This window comes from Acanthopagrus latus, chromosome 17 (assembly GCF_904848185.1).
Source record: "Acanthopagrus latus isolate v.2019 chromosome 17, fAcaLat1.1, whole genome shotgun sequence".
NCBI classification, from domain to species: Eukaryota; Metazoa; Chordata; class Actinopteri; order Spariformes; family Sparidae; genus Acanthopagrus; species Acanthopagrus latus.
The window spans coordinates 23664813-23689052 of record NC_051055.1 but is presented as its reverse complement, the minus strand read 5'-3'; the positions used below and the strand labels follow the sequence as shown (position 1 = coordinate 23689052).

Sequence of the window (24240 nt, the reverse complement as noted above, 5' to 3'; positions counted from 1 at the left end):
TAGATGCTTCACATAAGTACATTTGTACACAAAAACTTACATTACAGTGTGTGTAAATTTAGGGGACTTTCTACAGACTTGCATTCATTTCTTGGAGACTTGCCCTGACCTTAACTACCACTTGCCTGAGCATAACCTTGATGACCTGCAAATCAGCTTTTTCCCAATTGGGGACACAGTTTTTGTCCCCAGTGTACTGGACTGTAATCTGAAGTTTTTTTCTCAAAAGTAGCTTATATCAGAAACACACACACACAAACCACTGAAATATACAGTATGAACAAAACAAAATGAGTGCGTTTGACTACACCTGGCAGCTTGACTAACAATGGCAGTTGTTGCCAGAATATGCAAAGTAACGTGACACATTAATTATCAGTTCGTATAATCAACTATTCAATAGCTGAATGTCATAAAATAATTGTTCTCTGCAAGGTGTTTAGTTTCTTCTGTTTTGTAATACACCATAGATTAACCTTTTGAATAAACTGGATGATCTGATTAAAACCAATTGAGATAAAATGGATTCACACAGGGGGAAACTCCCTCTCCCTCTCTCTGTCTCACGCCCAAACACACACACATGCACATCCCATATATAGCACTGCACCTCCAGGACCTTGTACCTCCCTCCTCATTGCTTCACACACCTGTCTAACTGGATATTTAACAGCTTTTTCTGCTCCCTATCACCCTCCCAACACTAGCAGAGAGAAACAATTACGCTCAACTCCGCCACTGAAATGACAATGCGACATCCTCTTCACTTTACACCAGCCCGACTGTTAACCGTATGTGGTAATTACCTTTCTGCAGCATCTTCACAGTCACTTTATTAGTCTCCTAACAAGGCTTTTTAAAACATAAATAGCACCCAATGAAATGGCAATTAACCTTGCAAATCGGTATAAATGACCGTCCAGGAGACGCGGGTATTGACGGGTAGTGTCTGAGTGAGGGGAGGTAGAGAAAGAAAAAAGAGGAAGAGGGATAGATGGGAGTAAAGAGGGGGGAGAAGCAGAAAGAGAAACATGCAGGGAACGGTGGGAGATGATGCAGCCTGTAGGCAAACTGCTCCCACGGGCCATTGTTTGTTGTGTCTGCACTGGACCATTGTTTCGGTCCCTATTAACCTCTTGGCCCTCTGTGCGAGAGCGGGAAAGGATGGGCGGATTCAAAATGACAGACATGGCCTAGTGACATGGGAGGTGAGGAGTGGTTTTAACAGGGGCTTAGGGGCAGTTGGGACCCTCGCTGTCTGGCTAGAGAAAGGGGGTGAGTGGGGGTGCTGCTGGGGTGGTGTTGTGTATACGTGAGAGAGATGGAGAGAGTGTGTCTGTGTGTGTGTTTGGATGGGTGGGGGGTTTGTCTAGCTGACCAGAAGGGGGAGGAGTTGGCCAGCCCAAGCCGAGTAATGTGATCGCTGTCTGTGTCCCTCAGACCAGACAACCCCGACGCTCCTCCTGTCGTGGAGTGTGCTTACAGAGCGTACCGTTTTGCACTTGGCGGTGAAACTCTTATACCTCTTTCACACGGGACAAAAAAACCCACTAACACCCACCAAAATCTGGCTTTTGTCTTTTGTGGGAATGGGTACAATCGGCATTTACTCCTTTGTTAACTGCAGTAGTTACAGGTGTTTATCAGTTCCAGCTCACATGAAAACACAACACACCATGGTGGACACACTGATTGCCCCCCATTTCCAGCACGATGCTATGAGCTACTGTTTCCTGTTTTCATGGCACAATCGTGATGATGAAAGTGACTCACAAGAATAAAAAAAACACTGGCAATCTACTGGCAATGGCAAAGGAGTTAATCGACTTAAAGTTGCTCTGCAAAGCTGTCTATATGCTGCATTTTAAGCATGAATTCCTCTGTGGTATATTGTAATTCTGCTACATCCCCACTTACCTTTCTCATCATGGTGACAAAGCACTGATGTCAGCCCAGCATCCCTTGGAGTTAAGTCCATATTGGATGAATTTGGACCTCTTGATTTATGTCCAACTGCCAATGCAGTGCAAGTGGCGTGCTCTTTATGTAGTGAGGTGGAAAGTATGGGTTTGAAGGTGGTGAGTCAGAGTTTGCAACCAAGTTTATTCACCTGGTTGTATTTGCCATATTTATAAATATTTTGGTACTGGGGGTTAAAACAGTTAAGAGCTCATTTGATGTTTCGAAGAGTTGTGGTCGTCTTCTGTGTGTCTGTTATTCTATCTCCAGTGTACTTTGTGGCATTGCTTCAGTTCTTGGTTGTTTGTTATAATTTTATTTCTCTGATTTTGAATTCCCATTTTTCAAAATGTTCTGCTCTTTGCTTTGCTTGTTTCCCTCTACTACTGTTTCCCCCCCTCTTTTTTCCTGCTCTTATCAAGGCCTAAGGATAGAAGATTCCTCTGAGATCATATAATTTGGGTAAATATATAAACTTGACTTTACTTGATTTCCAACATTCACACACTGATAGTCAGACAGTCAGCTTAGCATCCATAGCTGTCCCCAGGAATACTTCCAGGAGGCCAGAATAAAAGAAACCTAAAAATGGGAAGGCACTGGCTTGCAGAAGCTGTGTGGCATTAATTTCTGCATTGACATTTTTTCTCATGTCTTAAAGCTTTTAATAATATGTTTATTTAACTCATTACAACACACATAGTACCCGTTTTTCTCTTGGATTTATAATGCTTGGATATTGAACTTGAATATTTATACATTAAAATGTGAGAAACATATCCATTGTAGCAAGATACACCTACACATTTCCTTTCTCTCCATGGTGACAAAGTACAGATGGCTTTTGTCTCTTACAAACCCACTGCTCCTTCATGGATAGATTCAGATCTGTGTGAGTCAGTGTGTCACATCAAGGAGCCGCCAGGACAAGCCTCTGTCGCTTTACATGGGGACACACCATTTCCTTCATACAAAGGATGCAATCTCTGCCTCGTCTTATGTGTCCCAGTATAACAGGATTGCGAGAAGGGGTGAGCTAACTCCTGAGAGCCTTACCTGTGCTCTAGTCAGGAGTGAAACGACAACTCTTTACCACACATTGAGAGCCAGTGGGAGCAGGAAGCTGGAGGAAGGTAGCCCTAAGAGGATGAACCGTGGGATTTAGAGTCCTGTGGGTAGGGCAGAATGCCAGATATTCACGCTGAAAGTCCTGTGGATCAGATGAAGCTGTCAAGCAGGGCAGCGAGATGAGAGAGCCATGGGGAGAGGGAGCTTGGAGATGGAGGCCAGGCAGGGAAGCTCAGCGGATAGCAGAGACAGAGAGCTTAGGCTGAGGATCAGGGTTGTTTTACAGGAAACTGTCAAAGGTAGGGAGAGAAAGGGAGCTGAGATAGCGTGTGACTAGAGAATCAATGAGGTGAAGAAATGGAAAGTGTAACACAAAATAATTCCCACAAAGATCAGATTAAGAAACTAGGTTAGACTCAGTTTTGGCTTAATTTGTATTATGAACGGAGCACCTCAGTGGTACAGGAGACAACTGTGTGGAAACGAGAGAAGTTCCCAAAATCAGCTGCCACCTTAAACTGAAAGAAACTTGAGCAAGAAGACATAAAGGGTCAGGCAGGGAGAATCTCAGAGTAGACTGGACAAGACATATGAGCAGTGTTTAACGTGTCGTTGTGTGTCTGAACCTCACTCGTCTGGGGAGCCTGGGAAAGTTGTGTTAAATTACGCAGAAGGGGATAGCGGGACCCTGTCAGGACATGGCGTGGCGTTGTGGAGAGTGCAGCGGATGGACGTGGCACTGGTTTGTGCCCCCCGGAGTGCCCTGTCAGGCCTCATGACCGCATTGTGCAACCACACACGGATGCTCACACACGTACACACACACGCACACTCACACAACAGAGAAAGAGGAGAGATTAAAGGGCACGCGAGGGAAAGAGAACCATGGACTCTATCTCCTTTCCCATTAACCTCTGGAGTTTTGCACACTTAAGACTCTTTCCATCTCTGCTCTCTGCACTTTTTTGGGGGGATTCACTACTGTCTTCACTTGATGGAAAGAATTTAAAGTTTAAAAATCAAAGTGTGCAGTACATACTATACTGGCATATGGCAGTGATTAGGGTGAAGGACAGATACATTTTATGAACAGATTTCTGCAAGCTAGGAACCTGTTAGCTATAGTCTGATAATGAATTCTTATTTTATTAGCTTTATTTTGTGAAACAACGCGGTGGAGCTCCATTCTCATGTCTTCTAAACAGTCTGGAAGATGGAAGTCTTGGCCTGGATATCTGATAATCGGTTGTGTATGTTTGTAAGTCTCTAATAATCACCTGTGACTTACATAGTTGCAGTTATTTGACGGCCAGATGTGACAGTAAATGCAACTCAACCACACGCCCTACACAAATGAAGTGAATGAATTTTTGACATATGAGATTTTTCTGTGATAAATCAAAATAAGGTGTTGAAATCTCAATAAATCTGTCACCTTATTTAAACCTGAATTAGAACCAACTGCCACCAAGTCCTGCGCTGAAACTCCATATCCAGCCCGACACCCAGCTTATTGATCAGCAAAGCATTGATCATAGAGCCTGACAAACTGTATCACTACTCATTAAACCAGCGATCAGCATTAACATGCATTAACAGTGTCAGCTGTCTTAACCCAAAGCAGGTGTTTTCTTCTCATTTACCTTTAGGCACAAACATCCATCAGGTTATTAAAACTCAAGCCTTTGATCAAATCTGGTTCAGTTGCCATCAGTGATGAGGAACTCAGATGCCTCTGGAACATTTTGGTTGATACTTTTCAGAAGTTTTTTTAAAATTAGATTTCTCTCCAATAGTGTTTGACACGATAGCAGTGCGTGGGCTGATTGGTTCAGAGTTCTCTACAGGCTGTGTTTCTGCGCAAAGTTTTGGGGCCTGTGCTTCTTTTTAAGGCTGATCAGTTGGCTGACAAACAGCAATTCTTCGATTGAGGAGAGTACCAAATTTGTATTTTTCTGATAACGTATACTGTTTGTTTAACAGGTTTTGTGACAGCATAGTTAAACGGGAACTTTTAACAATTTTCAGCCAGCTTTATGTCACCTTAATTTCAGTCGTCTTTGTCAAAGAACTTGCTGTTAAACTTCTCTCCATTTTGCGTACACCCAGAGCGCCTGTCTTTTTTGTCTAGCTTCCTTAAAACGGACTCCAAGCCAAAAGCAAGCACCACCCTGGTTGTTGAAGGTTTTCTACCTTGGTTCGAAATCCCACATCCCCTTTTATCTATATTATCTAGTCTAGTAGCACCAATAAAAAAACAACAAAAAAACAAAACATTTGTGTCTTTCACTGGATAGACAGTTGAGTTTTATGCAAGGACAATCTTTCCATTAGTGAAGCACTTTATAAGTTGTGTTCAATGTAAGCTTCACACGAGCATATAAATGCACAACACAGATAAAGAGCTGTTGTTGTTTCCTGTGGGTGACAAGTGACCGCAGCACTGCATTTGAATAAGGTGCGTTTTAGATGTATTTGTTATATTCAAAATGTTACCCAGACTCCCTTCAACGTGTATACAAAGTCAGTTAAAGACTGAATAAGAATCATTGATAAAGGTGCCTTAAGAATTCTAAATTTCATTGCATTTTTTAAATAATGGACTGCTCAGAAAGTGTTGTCACACTGTACTGAGACATACAATATGTACATCTCCTTGTCCCTTTTTTTTGTCACCTTTTGTCTGTATAAACTGATTCTGTTGAGCCTCCTCTTCAAGGTACCACAGAATCTCATTCAGCCCTTAGTCTGACGCTCTATTGTGCCGCGTGGAGCAGAAACCTTGATGTGAAAAGTTGGTGGTTCGCTAACAGACATGATCAGACCTTTAGGCTGGGATTCTTGCATACAGTAGGTGAATGTCTTCATCTGGCACATTTGCCATATCGCTGTCGAATAAGGTGTCGGGAAGCAGCACACAGAAGTGGAACATTTCTTTGATGGCTACGGTGCGGAGCCAATTGCATTTTTGGCATTCAGCATATTCTGCGACACTTCAGGGGTTACAAATCGGATTAATAGACGCTTAATTACTTTAAAAGGAAATTCCTCTGGCTTTAATCGAATATTAATCACTGCTTATCGTTGTCTTTTAGTCACGCTTAATTACCATGCTTTTCCGCTTTTCACCTCTTTTTTTCTTTTAAAGCTGATAAAGCGGTTAGTGTTCTGCACGGCTGAATCACTGCCTTTATTTCTAATACACTCTATTATCTTCCGAATCCATCAATTTTTTGTCCGACACCATACATTCAAACGTTTGAAGAATGTAGGAGAACTGACAGTGACTGAACACACTGTGGGTGCTGAAAATGGGAATTTAAAATAAGATATTGCTTGCGTAAAATGTTTGAAAGTGCTGTATTTTCCTTAGTGATTTGTTGGTGCACTGTACCTCAAGGTTTCACACGTGATAAAAGCTTTAAACAAGATAAATCTAAATCTCTAATCTAAAGTACAGGCCAACCTGAATGGTTTACACTTCGTGTTAACGTAGATTTACATGGGAAGGTTCCCTCTCGCTCCCACTCTCCATCCATTACCTGTGGCTATTCAAATAGATGGACATTTTTGCCAACCTATCACATGTGGGAGCTCAGGCATTTGTCTCCAGGGCACCGACTGACCACACGAACGAGGCTTCGCTGTGTCCAACCCGAATATCCACTGACATGTCGCTCCGGCGCCCAGAGAGTGTAATTCAACCTGATTGGCTGGCTCTGCTGGAAGGCATGATTCTGGCCTGTCCAGCACCGTACATCACTGTGGCCCAGGGGCATCGTGGGAAGGGGAGGAGGAGTGTGTTATCCTGGTCCAGTTAACACCGGTGACTTAGATGGAGGAGAGGCCCATTGGTTGAAAAAGATCAATATGATTTTTTGGTGTAAAACCCATCGCCAACATGTTCTAGCAGGCGTTTTTGTCTTTCGTGTTCGTACTGTCTGGCCACTTTCTTCTGACCTGCTCCCTCACACAGCTTCCTCCCTAGGCCTTCCCACGCTCACATACACATATGTGCGAACGGTGTGCGCTCTAGCATGTGCTCCTCTTTTGTTTCTCAATTGTGACACAAAGTGCTATCGGCCAAACTGGGGAGCGCGAGGGATGCTTAGCCCGATTCTGTCTCTCTCAGTGCCCTCGGATGCCCTGCAGGCTAGAGAAGCTGGCCCGGGAGACTTCGCCATGTGCCCTGCTTCCATCATATACGACCAGTCCACTCCCTCAGCAATGCAAAACTACGGTACTCTGTCTGTCATTGTAAAAATAGATCAATTAAATGCGTTATGGTTTTGCTAATGGTCCCTGATGTTTGAGCTCCAGTGAAGTTTTACTTGAGCAATGAATTGCCAGTGAACCAGGAATCCTGTTACTTCACTGATGCTGTTTTGCTCCCACTGTATTACTCTTTCAAATTAGGTTGTGCACAAACACATCTTTGGTGCACTGTTTTTCATATAAGTAATCCAACGAGCAAATATGAGCCAAGTAATATTCCTCAGAGGGAGGAATTTGCTGTTTTTGTTTTGTTTTGTTTTTTTTGTAATGTCATGAAACCTCCCGTCTTTGACATCAGTAATAAGAGAAGGGCTGGCGTAGAGCGCAGCAGGAAAGTGATTAATGTACTGCAGTTCCTATGCCACATCCTGGCATGATGCATCCTCCGGTAGGTACTGCCAGCTGGTTCTCCTTCCTTCCTGCAGAGAGTAGGAGTACCAATCCCCACTATAATAACAGCAGCAAATTACACCGTCTACAGATGAACTACGCCTCCCCCCCACACTTTCCTTTACCATATCATCTTCAAGTCGGGGGGGGGGAGGCTGGCAGTGGTTATAGTGGTGAGGGGAGATGTAGAGCACGGCCGATTATCCCCTAATTAACGCTGATACCTCCCCCATGGACAATGTCCCATCTCATCAGTGGGCCGCCGCGTCTTAATGTTAGGTGCTAACTGCCTCCCTCGCATATGTCAGTCCTCGTTAAGGGACTATGCCGTGCGGTAATGTCCTCCCGTTTAATGGCTTGTAAAAAGATGGTTAACACTCACTATTTGGCTTCCCTCCTTTTTTCTTCCCGCTGCCGCAGCTCGATGACAGATACAGTATGATCGAGCACTCTTTGGGGGAAGTTAATTGCTGGCAGAGAGTACCTTGGTGTTTGAAGTGAGATAGTTGAGAGGAGGTAAATGATCGGCCCCTTGGCTATATGTTTTACTGTTAAACCAGTCATAGTCGCAGTATGGTTACGGGTGGCTTGTTAGGGTGTGTGTTTTCTGGCCAGCCACAGGCTAAGTAGATATATGAGGTTAGAAATTATTAGCTGTCAATTACTAGATTATTCATCAGACCAGGCTGAAAATAAAATTAATAAAATACAGTTTTACCTCAGTTATTCCACAATCATTAACTGTGACCAATGACAGATGTGTGCACATAGGCGACACCTCATCAGCAACTTCCAATTAAATGTTTTCCTTTTGAACTTCACTTCTGAATTCATTAACCAATAACCACGTCTTCGAAATCTATTACGCAGCATAAGTTTACTCCGCCATTAGTCTGCAAGGCAGTAAAAGCAAATGAACTGTCACTCCTCAATATGCATGTGTTTTTCGCTCGACAACAGTAAGAATTCCTCTAATGTCAAGAGCTGTGCTTCTTTTTCCTCCCTGCATCTCCTCACTCACCCTCGCGCCATCCCTCTCTCCCTCCATCTATGCGTTCGTGTTGTATTATGAAAAAAGCAAACACGATTATTTTTGATTTCCCGTTTGCCTGAGCAGTACATTTGGCCCACCCCTCTCTCCCCCGACCCTCTTGATTGAGGGCTAATGAAAAAGCTGTCCTGAGCGTCGCTCCCTCCCTGTATCCATTAAGAATAATTAGACGGGAACAATTTTGATGCCTGTAACCTCGGCGAGTGTGGCTAATGGTGTTATAAATTGCTCCTTGTCCTGGGCCCTGCACGCATTGGCGCGCAGTGGTGGGGGCGAGACGCTTAATTCAAAAGCACTCTGTCAACAGCACTGATTTGTGTGGTTAATGAGAGCGTTTAAAACAACAGGCGCAGCTCATGCATCCTAATGCCGATGGCAGGAGCAGGTTCGATAAAGAGGCTTGTCCACCATAATTAGCCGCGACAAACGCCCTGGATTAAGAGACAGGGGGCCGAACATAGTGTGCCCTCTTAAAATGGGCCCCGTTTGCTCTCACTCTCCCTCTGCTGCTCTTTGACTGACTCTCTCCTCATCTGTCCTTCCTGGTCTGACACATCCACTGCCATCTTTTCTTTTGTAATTCACTATAGTTTTTCCCTTCTCAGTTTCTATAAGTATAGTATTTGTTTCAGGTAGTAGAAAGAGTTGAGCAGAAGAAGTCTCACCGGGACAGGAGCTGCCGGTGGGTGGGGTCGTTCAGGCCTCACAGCTGGGAAACATGCTCTCTTTTCAGTAAATCTGACTTTTTCTCCCCCTGAGGAGTCAACCTATTTCTCCACAGATCTTCACTACAATTTGTTCTCACTCTCTCTCTAGTGAACTGCTCTGTTGTTGTCCCCCTCCACCTGTCCACTCTCTGTTTATTTTCCTTTTATAGCTCTCCTCCCACCTGCTCTCACTTTTCTGTTTTGTCCACTTTATGCACCTCTCTAGCAAGCTTTAATATCCAAACAGTGAAAGGGTCAGGCGGCTGTATGCCTGCAGGGTTAAGGCCTCAGGCTAAGAGGAAGGAGCGTCATAAAACTTTAGCAATGCCTGAAAGCTGTCCCTTTGTGCTGAACCCGAAGAGGAAGGAATGATATTCAGGGACAGGAATGAGAAGACATGTGTTTAATTTTTTTTTTTTTTTTCGGAATATCCAAGAAAAATGAAAGAAAAATTAAGAGAAGGAAAGAGAGTTTTAAATAGGTATAAAAATTGACACTGAAATCAAGGACTTTCATGGCAGTGGACTGAAATAGAATAAAAATGTTAGAACAAGGGTAACTTTTATCCTTGCTGATGCTGTGTGGCAGAGGAGCCTCTAATATGTTTTAATCAGCTGCATTCTGCAGAAGGTCTTCCAAAGGACTGTGTCTGTGTCTCTGTAATGGATAGAGAAGGAGAGAGTGACAAAGCCAGCCCCACTTTAAAAGGTGTTCAATTCCCCTGTAAATGCATGCTGACAAGATTAATTGAGCATTGCAAATGGTAAACTCTGAAACCCACACCTCAAAAAAACAGTCGCCCGAGCACGCAGATACACACAGACGCAGCTGCTGACACAGAGATGCACACGCCCACACAAACAGGCGGAAACACACACCTGAACACGTAAAGACACGTACATATTGTCTTCATAAACACACACATTAGTCTGCACACACCCACAAGTATGCACACCAGTGTGCTGGCTTGCACACGCAGGCACAATCACACATGCACACACACCCCTGCTGGCCTCCTTCAGCCTACTTCCACGTGTCTTGCCCAACACAAATGACTTGATGGGCAGTTAAATGCAGGGGTCGGGGGTTAAATGAACACCGTTGTTTATGAGGATGCGGTGTGAATCCATTTGCATTCTAATATTGCCTCTATTCTGAAAGACACACACTTGCACACACACACACACACACACACACACACACACACAGGGCCCGTTACGGGCAAAAGGGAGGGTGCGAGAGGAGGGGAGATGACTGGTGGACGGCTTGTTTTAAAATCCCATTATCAAGTTATTTATGGAATTCATGGCCCGACAACCTCTGTGACCTTGTTTTGTTAAACATGAACCAGACACGATTCCGGCACGTGGTTCTGCCTATTAGCTTTTGTTTTCAATAGCCTTAAAATGTCAGCAACTTCAATCACCCTTTGGGCAGCTTTCCACTTGTGTGTTTTGGCCCTCATCAAACGGACACATGGTACACTCACACACAAACAAACACAGCCTCTCACACACTTAGACATACACATCCATACACACACTTAGACATACACATCCATGAGGACACACATGCATGCACACACATTGTATACCTGCATGCAAACATGCAACGTAAAAATGCGCACAGAAGCAAACACATGTATGCAAAATTCAAAATGCATGCATAAACACAGATTCCCATCCCATGCATCCAGACACCATCCCATCCCAGACCAGACCCCATTACTCCCTGTCTGTATTTGTGTTTGTTTGGAATTTAACCCAATCTCTATGGAAAGTCATGGGCTGACTGACACACAAGGATGAAATCCATGCAAATCCCAACAACCTCTTTACCCTAATGCCCCTGTTCAAACATGGATGGCCCATTCGCCATCCTCTCAGCTATCAGCACCGCACATCAGTCGAGGACCACTCATTAGATGTAAACAAACTATTATTAAAAAGTGCTGCCGTTTCATGACATGTGGGAAATGGGGGAGAAAGTGGCTGAGGTTTGGCAAGGTTGTGTATGCAAAGACAGACTTGAGTCTAAAGGGTGAAAATTGCATGTACTTGTACAATTTTTTTTTCTGTTTTTTGGTATTTGGGATGCCCACGTAGGCTGTGCAGTGTGGGATCGTGAATATGTGGAGGTGTCGGCATCACCTGGCAGCTCTCTGTCAAGATTTGCCACACAAAGGTTTTATTTAATTAGACTGCGTGAACTTTTCCAGTGTGAACGCATCCAACGTGCCTGCTGATTTGTAGGAGAAACTGTAAAATAATTCATCCAAACGACAAGTTTGATGTGCACATAAACATATACATTGCTATTTGAACAAACCTGCAGATCTGGCATTCATAATTGTGGCTTAACAGTCAAAAAAAAAATATCAAAAGTAGTGCAGGAACATGGGAGTTGTCCTCATTGTTAAGCAATCACCACTGCAGATGAAAATGTATCTGAATGAAGAGCGAGTAATTCAAACAATAGCAAACAACATAGTGGTGAGCTAGCTGATTTGTTAAATTCCTTCCTCACTCTCTTAACATCTGATGATTCTTGTGATGGTTAACCCTGTAATAAATACACATCTGGCCTTTTTTTTTTTTAGACATGTTAATGTGGAAATGTTACATATGCCTTTAATGCAATAATTCAAATAAATGTTTTTGTCTGCATCATCATAAGCAGCTACTTGAACATTTTATATCAAATAGATAATGTTTAATAAAGGGGTTTGGGTGAGATATATATGGATATGCCTTCACCATATAAAATTACTAAAATATCACTGCACTGAGCGGTCAGCCAGCTCTGAGCAGACCGTTCAAGACACCCCTCATTCATGCGCCTCTCACCGGGGAACACGTTGAGTCTTTTAGAAACCAAACTGGCACAGATGTGGAAGTAACCACATGTTCCTCAGGAAAATGAAAGTTTGCCAGTGCGGCGGTGTGTTTCACACACTATATGTTTGAGTCAGGGTTTTTGTTTAAGCTTGTGAATCCATTATCTTTGTTGTTTGTGGGGGAAAATTTGCACTTGCACTCAAAACACTTGCAGCACCAGTAGATCAGAGTTCAACATTACCATTCAGAGTAACAATAAATGGTTTGCTCTGAGGTTCTCAGTGCACGCAGTATTGTTAATTGTTTGATTCCATAAACACGTTTCCACCTCCAATCTAGTCCTCAGGTTTCTCCCCTTTTTTAATTACACCATTCTGTGTGTAAATATGTTATGATTATGCCTGTTTCAATAAAGAACATAGATAACATCCTTCACTTCTACAATGTTCCTTCATTTCATCATCTCTTTTCCATTATTTGCCCACAAAACTCTCAGCCAACGCCAATGGCAAAGAGCAAGTATTTGAGGAGGGCAAAAGTAAAATCGAGCCACAGACTGCCCCTGTGTGTCTTACATTATTCAACGAGGCTCCAGCTGTGAGGCATGGAGGATTAAATCCCCCACATTCTAACATATGCCAGCTAAAAGACTTTAACACTGGTGTGGGCCAGTGCCACCAGGCAAAAACAGACTAAAACAACAACAGTTAAGCAGCCCTCATGTACTTCATGATACTTTTCTAACCCCTTTGAGAAGATCAAGCCTAACACTGATTAACATTTAGTGATCAGATGTGGCAGCTATAGGTCTGCCACAGGCCAAACTTCACAACTCAAAGTCAATCCATTATATATTGGCTTAAAATATAGTTAATGGTCTTAGAATTGGAATACATTATCCTTGGGTGTGCAGCCTGCAACACTAGCCACTGAACCAGCACATTAACAACTGTTTGAATGCTGATCTTAGTTTTTTATGTTTCTAAAAACTTAACACCCTTCTTTTTCTATTTTTTATTATATAAATCCCTTATGTATATTCAGCACCACATAAGTATTGTATTAGAAAGCTGTAAAATAGAATTTCTCCTTGAAGGGAAGAGTGGACACATAAACAACTATAGTAAATACAGCAAACAAGATTGATTTAATAATTGAGTTAAAGACATTTTGAAAATGTTTAACAACAAGGCATAAGTCCGAACGGAAATTGAATAAAGAAATCAATAATAAATAGCTTAATTTAACTGCTACATCATGCACAGTAAATCCCTTCTCCTGTGTTCTCCTTTGTGAAAAGGGAGCCATTTTTCTTTTAGATTTTTTTTTTGTCCGAACAGAATACCCTTTTGGTATCTGTATGCGTAGGTGGATATCTTATTTCTACAGCCAATAAAATCTTGCATAAAGTAGTAACATAAGTCTATCATACGCTGATCAGACAGTCACACTGAGCGAGACAGCAGCCTACACAGCTCAGGAACCAGACTTTGAACAACCCACGTCAGCTTGCCCGCTAAACTCTCCTTCTTATCTAACTTACAAACATGAACACACGTCTTGTCCTACGCCTCAGCTCGACGAAAGAGCAACCAAACAAACATCCACCAGGGAAAAGTGCATCGCTGACGTCAGTTTGAAGGCTAGATAGCTCATTAGCTGCTCAGCTGCAGCACATTAAACAGCATGTAAACGGAGCTGCAAATGTCACTTTGGTCCAGTTAGATGCTGGTATGGTCTTTATTCCTTCACTGTTGTTACCCAATAACAACACGCTGTCTGCCCATGACATGTAGTTACAGCGCAAGTTTGTTTACTCCGGCCTCCTGGCTGCTGTCAGTCAAACAGAGACATGCCTCTCCAGCTACCTCTCCTAAAACTCTTTCCTTTTAATAATTAAAACGGTATACCTAACATTTAAAAGTCACGTTTCCATTATCTTTTATAATATGAATGTGATTACAGTTGGATTTTAAGTTGTTTCAGTGTTTTAATTTAGATAAAGGGGCCGAGCAGCTGGACACAAGACACAACATGGAGGTTTTAGATCTGAAAAATATTGTCTTTTGTGTCCTCCCAAGAGAAAAAAATACAAAATGAAAAGTAGATTGAATTTCCTTGACAAATTAAACAAAATGTTGCATCCTCCATCCAACTTTTGTGAAATCCGTTCTGTGGTTGTTTAGTAATCCTGCAGACAAACCAACCAATCAACAAATGGACACAGGTGTAAATTAACCTCCTTGGTGAGGTAATAACTACATAGGGTTATAAAGGAAACAAAACTGAGCCCACAGTAAAGTTTGAGAAACTCACTTAAACAACCTTACCTAACTTCCTGACACATGGGGGAACATGCTCTCCATTATTCGGTACAGCTAGCTAAAACTATTGCAGTCTAACACAACAGTCTTGCAGTAAATCCAGCCTTTGTGAAGGTTTTATTTTTTACTTTTTTTGTTGAAAACTGTGTGAAAACTGTTGAATCAACTGCAGGGTCATTTTGGAGGCTGCGGTTTGTGGTGCTGTTGAACTGCATTGTGTTACACCAGAAGGTGTTTCTATTATTTTCTTTTACATCAATGAAGAAAAGCTGAATCTGTCTCTGCACACAGTTCTCTAGACGTTTGTTTACTTGTATCTGTTGTTAAAGGTGGGAACCAGATTTTGTACTGCAATATCACAGGGCAATATTTTATTAATGAATAGAGTCAACAGGCAAACATCTCTCAACATGACTGAATGAATTCCCCCCGTGTTGACAGTGCAAACAACCCAATCAGCAAACCACTAGAAGTCCATTCTGTTCCTGCAGCTGAGTGACAGAAAAACTCATCCAATGTGCAGCACCGCTCAAGTATTCATGGTCATCATCTGTTGAGAGCTAATCAAATGTCCTTGTGTCTCTGCTGTTTGGAGTTTTGCCTCATTACCAATAATTCTGTTTTTAAAGGCTTCAAGAATAAACTTCAAATGATGCTCAACGAAAGCTTGCATCCTCTGCAGGGTTTGCCATGTTAATTCAAAAGTAATTTAAGGTTGATGGCTGTTAATACCAATTTTCTTTGCAGCCTTAATGTGGAGTTTAGTTAATTACACATGAATACTAGATTTTTTCATGTCAAGCATTTTTCAATCCGTCATCCATCCATCTTCTGTATGATTGAGAAATATTTATCAGGGCAGGATGCACACAAGTGGCAAATATGTGTGATGTGATGAGTCCTAGAAGATTTCCTGTTCTAACTCTTAATTTAAAATATATAACTCAGTTAGACTGAGCATGCACTGACATGTGTATGGACCTGATACCAAAACATACACGATAACTGACAGAAAGCCCTGGGAGGTGGTGCAGGTGGTTGTCAGTGCCCCGGGAAAGAGTCATTTTCACCGAGGGAGAAGTGCCAAAATAACTCAGTCCACGCCAACAATTGGGTGACTGCTCTGCAGAGAAGAGGGAGAAAATAAAAAAAGTAAGAGAAAAAAGTTACTGCGCAATGCTGAGGTGTTGGCTGCAGGATTAATCAAAGCCAAACTGAACCACTATACCTGCTCTTACCTTCCTAATTTAAAGTTGTTATCTTTACAGAGACTTCTTTATGAGACAAATCTTAAATTCTGATTATGGTCTTTCAAAATGCGGTAGAGTTTATTGAATAAAAACATATATTAAAAAACAGTGCTTTTTAGAAAACCTTCCAAAGACTTAAAACCATCAACTGAGCCAAACATGTGCAGCCAAATACAAAAGTCTAATATATGGGAATGCCCTACAGCCCGGCCTGTACTGGATGTTAATGCTGATATTGATATCAGTATATGAGAGGATAAATAGTCATTTTTATGGGTTGCTTTCTTTATCTCTGTGGTAATTTGTCTGTGCCTTTTCTCAAAAATTCATTCATATATATATATATATATATATATATATATATATATATATATATATATATATATATATATATATATATATATATATATATAATGTGCTGTATGCACGTATGTTTTTTTTTTTCTTCAGTGCATTCAGGACATCTCAACAGCACACTTTTACCTCCAATCTGTGTTGAGACTCCCTCCCGGATCCAAAGGTAGTCCACAGGGCCTCTTGGGCAGAGAGCCTGCTCCTCTGCTCCCACCCCATACGTTAGGGAGCTTCTCCTGGGAGTGTGTGCATGTATGTGTGCATGTGCATGTGTGTGTGAGTGTGTATGTGCGAGGGGTGGCAGTGCTCCCCGGTGTAGTGTTGGCCCCAGGCAGCACAAGGTAACATCAAACGATTCTTCTCTTTATGACTTATTTATTTATTATACCGACTCAGTCTGTGTGTGTGTGTGTGCGCGCGCGTGCATGTGTGTGTGTGTGTGTGTGTGTGTGTGTGTGTGTGTGTGCGTGTGTAGCAGAGAGGAGAGGAGAGAGTGTGTGTTTGTACTTGAGCAGACTTGTGTGCATTTGTCACCTGTGCCAGTTTGTTTTCATTCCGTGCTCGTATGCCACCACCAGTTGCGGCGGCGTCCTCCCTGGTGGCGAGCAAAGGAGCCGAGGGAGAGTGGGGGGTCCCTGTAGCTCCAACTTTGGGACCCCCGCCGCTCTCTGTGCTCCAGCCTCCACTGTGTTCAAAGGATACGAGAATCTCCCTCATTTGTTGTAACCAGGCAGATACACAGGGACACATAAAACTGAGGAAGAGAGATGTTTATTGGCACTGTCACCTTGCATGAGTGTGATTTCCAAGACTGGCTTCATGCCATGCACCCTGGGAGCGCTTCACATGTGAAACACCCACTAGTGGAGTTCAACGTGGAAAAGTCACCAAACAAAGGCTAATGTGATAAGGGAAATCCTCCGAGGCTGGCGGATATGGCACCAACATCCAAAGCAAACATTCATACCTCGTCATTTATTAATGTTTTCTCTGTTGTCCTTGTCTTTTTGCAGTTTTTTTTTCCAATTTAACATTTAAAATGGAAGCTTCTATTAATATGTACTGCCAAGACTGAAAGCAAAGTAAAGAAGAAGAAAAAATCGCATACATTATGTACACATGTGTCAAACTTCAACATCTTCCTTAGTTTACTCTGCCTTCCCTTTGCAGCAGACTCGTATTTGCAATTCTTTGATTAGTATCGACCGGGCACTTCCTCTGCTCGTGCATATGGGCTGCTCGAGATCTCAGAAAGGCTTCAGACAATCAGGGCTCCTACCTACTTTACCTGTGATGAATCGCATTACTGCTGGACCAAGTGCCGGCCGAGCCCCTTTGCTGAAAAATCGGCCAGCTAAAACGGGCGGACGGGAAGCCGTATGGCAGAGCACTTCGTCCCGACACTTCCCCCACCCCTTCCCTCCCTCCAAATGAATATCCAGCCCCGTCCTCCATAAAGTGCATTAGGCACGGAGAGTCATTAGTACAAATGGGCTCAAGGTACTTCTGCAAGGAGGCTGCGTGTGTGTGTGTGTAACAGGGATGTAGGTGGGGAGGGGGGTAAAGCTGGAGGATGCTTATGTCTCCTCTGCCCGTTGTTTGGCGTGCCCACCTAATCCTCTCCACACACACACACACACACACACACACACACACACACACACACACACACACACACACACACACACACACACACACACACACACAGTCTGTGAATCTGTACCTATCTTTTGCCGCCCCCACTCCTTCTCCTCTGCCCCCCCCTCACCATTCCTGTGGAGAAGACAGGGTGCCCCCCTGCCCCTTGTTCTCTCCTGCTGCGATGGGGAAGTGCATCCTCATTTAATAATGTATCAGAGAGAAGACAGAGGGAGAGAGAGAGAGCTCTGACCCAGACGAATGCAGCCTCTCCATTATTTAGCATTTACAGACACCTTCCAGCTCATTTCTGACTCAATATTTAATATAGCAGTAGGAGAGGGAGGGCGTTCTCTAATACTCACACCCACTTGATTTTTCACTGTTAGTTTGTATTATGGCCTAATGAAAAAAGAAGGCACAGGGACATATTTGTGGGTACGCACGGGCCCAAGAAAAGGTGAAAAATGGGTGAAAATATCTGTATTGGAGGGGTAATATGTAGATGGATCTACGCAGACAAAAAGGGAAGAAGCTCATAAACATACAGGAATATCTGCCGGCCCTTTTCTTGACCTTGTGCTATCTTTTGTTCTGCTGAGCTTGTGTGTGAACGAACAGACAACAGAGGTGTTCATGTGAATTGGTTGAGGGGTTGGAGGTTGTGCGTATGGTGTGGGGGTAGCTTTAGATGTACACCTCAGTAGGGGGCATTTGGCATGGATGGACAGGCAGTCTTGAGAAACATGAGTTCTGGTTTGTCAACATGGCCTGCTGGGACGCCACCACCTCTCTCCCTTTTGTCTAACATGGAAGTACCTGCAACGCCTCGAGGTCAAAAATGAGACTCTTCCACCCAAACAAAATGAAATCAATTGGTGGTCTGTGTCAGAGTCTTTGTACCCCACTGTACTGTACATATATGCCGAGGTTACTTTACAGTCTTTGATCCCGTTTAGCTGTCTGACAGGACTGTTATATGAAGATCATGCACTGTGTTTAACCTTAAAAACATTTGTTCATGGTGCAAATGACAATTCACCAGGTTTGTTCTGCTTGCAAAAGCAAAATTAACTTCAAATTAAATGTCATTTGATTCCCATTTACATTGTATGTTTAAAATTTAGTTGACATCCTCTATTCTCTATCTAGCCTCAGGATATCTTCTGTGAAATTAAACGGATAATGTTTAGAAGTGTTAGAACCATCTTAATTCACCTGCAGGACCTCCTCTCACATACATTTTGGTTTCTCTGACACTGATTCTCAACCTCGGGGATAGGACCCCATGGGTTAACTTCTAAGGGTTGATGGTCTTGGAGAAAAAAGTAAAACAACTTATTTCAGACTGGGGAATCATTTTTTGTGTCACATTGCATGTACCATCTGCCTTAATATAGTTAAAATTCAAGTGTGGTCAGAGTCAAAGTGTGTGTGCACATGAGTTCTGATAGCACACACATGCAATAAGCTGTTTGTTCATTTTTGATGGGGGTCGTGACTGGAAAAGATTCAGAACCACTGTTCTGTTATACTGTTATCAATAGCATTGTGTTGTTTGTTCCTTGCCAGCAGTGGGCTACTAATGTATTCATTTGTTAGTAAACTGAGATAGCATATGACACAAACAAACCACTGAAAGGTGTGTGAGGGTTTTTTGTGACTGCTTGAGAATGCAGCAAGGTGGTTAACAGGTATGGAGACAGCATCGTCTTTGCCAGCATCTATACGAGGATGGAAATTTGCACCTTTTTAAGGTGTTTTTAACAACAATTTATATGAGATATTTATCACACTTCCAGTTTACTTTTTATTAGAAGTAGTGAATCCTCAATTAACTGCAAGATAAAGTGTTTCCCTTTGTTTGTTTCTGTGCCTGTCCACACTTATGTATGTATTCATGAAGCCCGTCTAAGGATGTAAAAATATATGTACAGTGCGCTCATACCTGCTGCATATACAATACACGAGTCTGCATGTTTAAGTGGATGCTCACACGCACATACAGTATATCTGCGCTTTAATCACAGCCTAGTCTTGACACACTGGGCAGCAGTTGGCTTAGGACCAATGGCTTTTAACCTGGCAGATATGTCACGCTCGTGTATCATTAGTTGCGGCAGAAAGGAAGGGAAGGACATGTAGAGAAGGAACGCAGACTCTTTATATGCAAATACTTGGCCCTGGCTTGTCAGGGCTCACCTCTGTCCCTGTGACAACAGAAGGAGCAAGGAAACAGAGAGAGTGATACGGGGGAGAGAGATGTGGAGGAAGAGGGGGATGCTCACTCTCTGGTTTGCCAGTGGACCCCTGTGGGAAAACCACTAGCCAATGTAAATAATGCTCATCCACGAGGAAGCTGGATGCAAATGATTCTCAGTCTCACTGCGAGGACCTTGCTGTTTCTTCTCCTCACTTGGTCAATCCCCCCATTCCATCTCTGGTCCCAGCACATTGCTGTCTTGATGTCATTCTTGTTCTCTTATGTTTGAATTTCACCTTTCCTGTCTTCCCTGCCTGTTGTTTAAGTCATACTCAAGCCTTACACAACATCGCACAACTTCTTTTCTAATTTGTTACAATGGAAATATGCTGTTCTTACAGTATCAAGTTGTTTCACTCTGTGAAAAAGCTCCTCAGGCAGTGTCATTTTTCAGGTTGTGTTAAAATCACTTCGTCAGGGGCAATATAAATAACTTAGATGAATGCCGTCTGACCAACTCTGCTTGTACAGCTCCCTCGGTTCCCGTTCCTGGAAATGAGATATAATATCTTCATGGCACAGCTTCTTTTCAACTCGCTATGTGTGGATTTTCTCTTTCTGTCAGAAGAATTCCCACTAGTGCAGAAAATAGTGCCGCTTCCTAAATTGACAGCACTGATGGCTGACATCAGAGATAGCGAGCAAAAACAACAAAAGGGGGGAAAAAAACTCCATTAAAAAATTAAGGCAGCCTACAGCATTGCGCGGCCATTCTGTTTGTTTGTGTGTGTGTGTGTGTGTGTGTGTGTGTGTGTGTGTGTGTGTGTGTGTGTGTGTGTGTGTGTGTGTGTGCATGTTTGTGCTTGGTGGGAATTTATGACTTCACTGTGTTAGTGCTTGGCTGTTGCTCTGCTCCCAACAACACTGTTGCCAGCGGAGTCAAAGCTGTTAGCGTGGACCCACTAATTATTTAATGCACTGTCTTATTTGTTTACATTGTTTCCATGTTGAGCGATTGCGAGCTGTACAGTAACCCAGAGGAGGTTTCTGTACACTTTTCATGCTTCTATTCTTCAGCCCTCCCTTTTTATTTCACACACACAGGTGTATGCTGAATATTTCACAGCTCTACAATGCATCTTCCTAGAAAAAAGTAAAATCTGAGAAAAGATGTTTTGCTTTGTGTTTTTATCCGTGTCAAACAGGCCGTCATGAAGCTTATCATGCAGTTTTATTTTCCCTAAATTAAATGTATGTGATTTGCAGGACGAGAGGCAGGAATGAACCACACAAACAAAACATCTGGTGCTGAGAACACATTCGAAATTTATAACGAGGTGCGGATTTCATTCATGCAGGTAAAAGTAGTTCTGGGGGCAGCCATTTCACCATGCCCACGTGCCAAACCCAATATAATTCTTCACCTCAAGTGGATTATGTGAATTGTGAGTTTTTGAGCATGTTCAAGCCCCCAAAAAACACAGTTCACTTGGCAGAAAAAAAAAATCCTTGCATTTCAAGTGCAGCGGTTGGTGCTTACGCCCTAATAACAGCCTTGGCAGTGTTTTGCGTCATTTGTGAATGGTCACACACTTGTAGATGGTGCACTCCAATTCAGTGGTAGTTTCAGAAGGTTACCCAAGGACAGTTGAGCTTATGTACCTAAGTGAAAGAGGAGTGAAGAGTGAAAGAGTTAAGGAGCCTCACTCATTTATTATCTACCCCCAAAAATGTCCACCACAATTTGGAGAATTCCAGTCATGTGTCTACCTGACCAATTCCTTAAACTGTTCTCATTTCACCTCAATATTTTGCCCATTTTCTGTTTTTATGTTCAGTCCTCGTTCTCTTCCTTACTCTTTCCCTTTCTTAACGCTCACTGCGTTTTGTCCTGAAAGCACAGGACGCACACACATGAACTTATTGGAGAGCAAAAAATCCATCGTAACAAAAAACGGAGCGGATGAAACGGACACGGCTGCTGACAGAATTGTGAATCTGACACGGAAAATGGGAGCTCGCAACCGCCGGCCACCGCTCTCTTTTAGTTCTCGTTCTGTCAGTGCCCACCACCACCACCGTTTCTCTTTTTCCCATGGAATCCATTTCACATAATTAAAGACACTCAAATGAAATGGACCCTCAGGAAAAGTGGCTTTCAGCAAGGAGGAGGTTGTGGAGGAGGAGGTGGATGAGAGGCAGAGAGCCGGGAGTGGGGTATTGGTCCTTCAAGGAGCACCCCTCCTTGTTCCCTCCCTCCCTCGCTCCTCAACGGGAGCCCACCCTGGAGGGAGGTAGAGTGGCTCTGGCCCCAGTACGGATCAATATCATCTCCGTTATTAATATCAAAAGCGCATTACTTTGTTTTGCGTCTGGCAGTGGGCCAAAGGCAGCTCGAGGGCCCTGTACCGACCGACGGCCGTTTCCTTCCTTCCTCTCCACCCCACCCTCACTGGCCATTTACTGGGACCATAATTTACTTTGGTGAGTTTTTAGGGTATTGTTTTGTCAAGGCCAATCAGGGCTGAGTAACAAATGATCCTGGTGGAGTGGTGGTGGCCTGGCCCCAGCCACCCCTCCTTCCCGCTCCGTAAGTGACACACGTGGCCAAATTCATTTTTGAAAGTTTCGCATCAATTGCTTTCGTCCTTGACTCCGGGAAGAACGGAAGAAAAGGAGGAGGGGTGAAGAAGAAATAAAAAAGGGGGGTTGGCCTGCGAGGACAAGCGGGTGCCAGGGTTAAACTGGACGGAGTGTACCATTCACTCCCTCACCCTGCCCCTCCCGACTCTCTCACCAGGGATGAGGTAACAACACAAACAAGCATCCCTGCAGTCAGAATTAGACATGACGGTATCTCTAATTGGCCCATTGAATTAAAGGGGCCACAGTGGAGCTCGCAGCGAGAAACAAAAAATATTGTCCACTTAAAGGAAGAGAGGGGGAATTGATTTTCAAGACGACAGCGAGCGTTTACCTCATACCGCCGCGCTCACTCACTCTGGAGAGCGCACTGTTAGGCATGATAGCTCAACCACCTTTGTTTGTGGAACGTTTCTCTTCTTACATCGTGCATATCTCCAATTTCTGACCACCAATACACACAATATCAGATTTTAAGTCTCTCTTTTTATTTGTCCGTGCCACAAATCTATTGAACACACGGTTTTGTGCAATTTGTTTCATTCAGATTGATCATTCGGCAAAATCTTTAACGGAACAACTTTGTGAGGGTGGATTCATCACAAATGTCAATGTTGTCTTCACATTCTCGATGTCTTTAACTACTGATGCACAGTACTTTGATTGCATTTAGGTCGTTGATGATGGATTTCTGCTTACCTTTTCCGTAACATGCAATCCATCTTCTCAACAATCTATGTTATCTTCGCACGACAACTGCCTTGATTTTTCCAGAAACTCGATTGTTTATCCCAATGTGAGCGAATCTAATCAATTTAAGTTGTCTAATTTCATGTAATCCTACACGATTTAATGACGTTCATCGTGGAAACGTGACATTAAGCTGTACAAAATACATGTTAAACGAGCCAGGTTCCCTTTTTCTGATGACACACAGACAAAAACAGACACCCAGAAACAGATCTTATTGTCTTGGACAAATCGCTGTCATGATTGTCAGACGTCTGTAGACTAATCTCTCACATGCACATGGCAGAAAGATGACCAACAGAAAGTGTCTAGAGATCGAGCTCCACATAAATACACAGAGGAACGAGGAGAATGGGACCGAGAGTGAGAGAGGGAATGGACAGACATGTAAAATACATATTTCCCTACCATCCCCTGCACCTTCTGTCTCTGTCATGTGAAGGAGTTGCCCTAATGAATGCTCGGGGGTCTTCTTTGCTTTTTGTCCTGGTGTTCATCACATTTGTGGGACATATTAACCCCCTCCTCCCTCTTCGCCTTCCACTCTCAGACACAAACAAATGCAACACAAAGGCCCGATAAGAGGTCTTCGCCTGACAATAAGGTATTAATATTTCACTGATGATGAAATATTAATTTGGGCCTGTTTGTTTTTTTGTCGTTCACCGGACGGCCCCTCTTGCATTTTCATAACACTTGCCTGTGCATAATACATCAACCTAATCTTAACTGTCATTTATTATCAGGATTGTAGCGAGATTGAAGTAAAAATGCATCTCAAGTATGAAAAG

General features: G+C 43.0%; 1 protein-coding gene across 25 annotated transcripts in view; it reads left to right on the top strand.

Moving 5' to 3' along the window:
* The window catches only part of pou3f1 (POU class 3 homeobox 1), a 221632-nt gene that overhangs the window by 110850 nt on the left and 86542 nt on the right, over positions 1 to 24240 (top strand). For 3 of the 25 annotated variants that reach the window (XM_037074686.1, XM_037074680.1, XM_037074672.1), the window contains one exon: positions 7160 to 7267. The exons of 21 other annotated variants lie outside the window; for them this stretch is intronic. The gene's annotated coding sequence lies outside the window, so the exon portion shown is untranslated. Of the gene's footprint in view, positions 1 to 7159; positions 7268 to 16311; positions 16638 to 24240 lie in introns of those variants that run through there. One more of the 25 variants, XR_005070717.1, reaches the window with a different exon arrangement.